We start from the raw sequence: 4,746 nt of genomic DNA, 5'->3' as shown, positions 1-4,746 counted from the left end.
TAGTAAGTACTGTATTTACTGGGTTTTTGAGGGGGGGGGGGGTGTCTTTCGCTGGAAATCTCGCCTCCTACTTTGAAAATACCCGTGAAACCGGTTCAATTCGTCACAGCCAGCACTCCTGCAGAGAGTTGGGTTGTACTTGCAGTGTATACAGTACACGCGTTATGCTCTTCGTTAATGTCTGTGAAGTTTTATTTAATCTCTGAGCCATACTGATTCTTCTGGAAGCACACCAGTATTCCACTTTCTCCCTAAACATTTTTAGGATCAGAGTCTTACATGTGGTTATTTCGAAAACGTTTGTACGTGCTCCTTCTTACCATGTTACTGTTTACCGTTACTGACCATATTAAGTTTAAGTGCCTGTGGGCACTTTTACTGTCCGTGGGGGGTGGACCGTCTTTCATTAGAAGGTTAGTCTGTTCTACTTTGAGAATGTAGGGGGGGGGGTGGGAAGTGCCCGCGGTCATTTAATTAGTATTAAAATCTTAGTTATCTTTCTAGTTCACAGGTTTGCATGCATAATTTAATTTTGAAAGCCACTGAGACATCAGGTACTACTGTTGTATTTATGAAAAAGAAACAAAACAAAAAACATACTAACAACTGTGCCATCCTACTCCTTAGTTAATACATTTTATTATTCATAAACAGTTAACATTGTTAGCAAAATATTTTGAATTATATTTAACCCTATTTTTTCTTTAGTTTTGTATTTAACTTATTATATGATAGTCAGACTTAATGTATATTAATGTATATTTGAACAATGAAAATATATTTTTACAAGATTTTACATTAAGCACTTAAAATGAATATGGTTAATAATAGTAAACTGTAACATGCTGTAACAAGATCGGTTAAACTTCGAAGAAAATCCTTTCAGAGAAAATGTTTCAGGTGTGAAGAACAAACCTGTTCCCACACACCCTGCCCCCACTACCATTAGAATATACACAAACATTTTAGCGTTTCATTCAGAAGACCCTCACACCTGAAGAGTGCTGGCTGTGACGAATTAAACCGGTTTTACAGGTTTCAATCACAGATTGGGACTCAGTAAAGTAACACACAGCGCCAGTGGATTTGATAATACTGTACCTAACCAAAATCCGCAATATGGAAACAGAACCTGTGTAATTGTTGATAGATGATGTACTCGTAACATTTTTTCAAGACGAACTACAACATTTAAAAAATGACTTGTATGTACTTGATATCTCTAATCAATCCACGGGTCCCAGCACAAAACGAAAGTAAAACGCATACCGTTTCGCGCTTCTTATTAGTTGCTCAAAAGTAATTTGACCGTATGAAATGCATAATATAAACCTAGAAACATATACGTGAGCAGTACTTAAGCACTGTAGTATCGGTGTTAAGACATACCTCTCAAATACTGTAAATCAAGTTAAAAATATCTCAAGAACGATTCTGGTCGTAATGAAACCATGTTTCGTGTATGTTTTCTTTTTCATCTTGAAATAACTCATTTCTAAATACCTTTTTCACTGTTAACATCTTGTAGCAACTTTGCGACAAAATATACACTCTGACAGTTCATCCTGCTACCAACATTAAATAAAACAAATCTTAAGATTTCTATATTTATGTCTTTATTTAGTGGTTTCATTCGAAGCTTACAATGTTTAGGGAGAAATGGAATACTGGTGCGTATTTTTTTCTTTAAAGTACCGAGACCAGCCATATACTGTATGTTTATGTTAAGATTTCCCTTCAGTGGTAAAATTAGATATGAATATTCAATACTTAAACGGGCACAGTTAAGATTGTATACAGTACAGTTTGCATACGGTAATATGTTTATGTTACGCGATTAAAAAATAAATAAATAAAACTGGAAGGTCCAGCACCACCATTATGTTTATATGGTTGTTTTTGTTGGTTGGTTGTTATTATGGTTATTAATAATACGATCTATAGTTGAAATCTGAGCCTAAATAAAAAGAAAAAGCAAGTGATTAGGTTTATGAGCAATCTAATTTCTTATTCGTTTAAAACGCTATATAAAATAAAGTTTATTATTAATTTGCTGGACAGAGCGGTGAACATTATTATGCATAAGACAAAGATAACGATCCTGATCAGTTTAGAAATCTGTGTACGCTGTAAGGTTTTTACTTCTTAAACTTTTAAAATACACGTTTTGAATGGAAAGAATCCTCTTCCTGGTATAGCACACCAGCACGTCTTTTTTCTCCAATCAGAGGGGTGTCAGATGGTGTCAGCCAATCACCATTCTGCGTTGGGTAGCAACGGGTGACTGTTCTCAGGCGGAAGATGTAAGCAGCTTAATGTTCGTGTTAAATATGTTTTTTAAATTCAATTAAACGGGCACAGTTAAGACATTAAATATACATATACATACTGTATACAGTACAGTTTGCATACGGTAATATGTTTATGTTACGCGATTAAAAAATAAATAAATAAAAATGAAAATGAAAAGTCCAGTACCAGCTGGATTCGAACACCCAACCTACCAGCTGGTGGTCACGCACCTAGACCAGTAGGCTACAAGGGAGCTCACATGATCAGGCAGGCGAAACAGCCCTACATAGCTCTGCCGCAGTACACGGATATAATCATACCGTTATTAAATTATTGAGATATGCGATTCCATATTATATTCCCTTTTAATCAAATTCTAAAAGTATGCTTGTTGACTCCGGTTTCACGTTAGTTAAAGACTTCGAAGCTTACAATGTTTAGGGAGAAATGGAATACCGGTGTGTATTTTTCCTTGTGATATTTTAAGCTCTAGTTGAATGATAGGTGTCGCATTTTAAATCATTTTCGTAGCTAGAAATTATGAAACGCCCTGTTAAAAGCAAGGAAGTTTTTATGCCCCGTTGAAGTAAAACAAAATGGCTGACAAAGTATGGCTTGGACAGATTCCAAGTGCTTGTACAAATGTGCTAAAGAAATTATACTTTGAGTATACAGCTTGTCCAAAGTCATCCATTATTAATACTATTAGTAATATCTTCAGTAAAGGCTTTGATGCATAAATATTTCTGATAAAGGTAGGTTGTGTACTTCTGTCCAACTGAGCAATCTTGCTTTCATAATATATACCAACATTTTAATGACTGATGATTAACATGCTGTAATACACAGTTCCAAATTAAAGGCTCAAATGCTGTACATGAGAGGTTAAGCTCCCCCTGGCGGTTTTACAAGGCGACGCCGGATAGTTAGTCACGTGACACACGTGACACACGTGATACCGCGTGATACTGCGTGATACTGTGACACGCCCACCGGGGTATGCCGCGAAATACCTCACCCATTTTGAATGGCTGCATCTGTATTCCTCCATAGTGGGTTTTTATCACTTCAGTTAGCAGTGACCATGACAATAAGGCTGAGCTTCACCTCTGAAATTATTACAGTAGTACTGAGGTGTTAACTATTTTAATTAGCAGTCCAGGACAGCTTAAACTTTCACTTTATCCTGTCTGTCCGTTATTTCTAACGGCCCAGGTCTCAGCTCAGATAGCTTAGCTTACCCAGCACCTGAGACCCCAGAGTCTCCTTTCCATTACAGATGAGTCAGAGCGGTTCTCAGGTGAGACTCACTACAGCACCAACACCCACCTGAACAATCCAGTCACACTGAAAACCTGCAGGCATTAATATGTGGACCTACACAATTCACAGGAATAGGAGACTCACTTGCTGAAAGAAAACTCCATACTGTTATGCCACGGCCCCGGAGGACTCATCATTCCACCTCACATTCCAACACAGTTCCTGTTCCCTGTCCGCCGGTTCCGACCCGGCCTTCGTGGTTTTAACTTCGTGTTTTGATGGATCTCCTGGTTTTGGACTTTCTCGTGTGTTTTGGATACTCTAAGGATTACTCTTTGGGATTGTTCGCCTCGGCCACACCTCCCCCGTGCACCAGCGCACCTTGGACACGCCCCCTTGTCTTCAGCCCCGTATTCCTGCATGACGTTTCCCCAGTGTTTCCCCACTCCGTCGGACTGTGTCGTCCGCATAGGGTCCGGAAAGAACTGTTTGTTACATAGGAGTCAGGACTCTGACGGGAGTTAGCTGATTGCAATTGTAATTTAAGTATTTTTCTGTGTAAAGAAATGTACGCTACACAGGGTTAAAAAAATTACATCATGTCAGACAGGAGGTATGCTAGAGGTAACAGAAGAGACGAGACTGGCTGTTGGTGATACAGTATGTCTCCAGGTACAGATAAAGATTTGAGACACACCTTTCCCTGTATAGAGCAGTCAGACATTGCCCTCATTGGTGGTTATAGAGCACTGTGTGGTTGGTTTCTGAGAATAAGATAATCTTGTCTGTATGGACAGGATAAAGTCAAAGTAAACTGACATATTTTATGTACTGCACATTTCTACGGGGCCTATCTCTATAGACATTTCCACAGTATCTCCAAACTTCCTCCTCATCACTGGGCAAGGGCGCTACACTAGTTTAACCCATCAATCCCAATCCAACAATATTTAGACAGGTTTATGAGCTGCACCTCAGACCCTTTAATATAACCAGATTATGTGAGTTGTCTCAATTGCAGGTGTTTTATGGAAACAATTCAATTAACATACAAAGTAGTCTAAAACCTGTTCTGATTAACTGTTTAGTGCTTATATTTCAAAGTTTTATATTAGAAAAATGTAGTAGTCTCTATAGGAAGTTTTCTTTCTTTGGGATTTCCGCGAATAGTTTATCAGTATGAAAAGTTGA

Source organism: Lepisosteus platostomus, chromosome 5 (genome assembly GCF_059453375.1).
Source record: "Lepisosteus platostomus isolate fLepPlt1 chromosome 5, fLepPlt1.hap1, whole genome shotgun sequence".
In the NCBI taxonomy this organism is placed as follows: Eukaryota; Metazoa; Chordata; class Actinopteri; order Semionotiformes; family Lepisosteidae; genus Lepisosteus; species Lepisosteus platostomus.
This window is presented reverse-complemented; position numbering follows the sequence as displayed.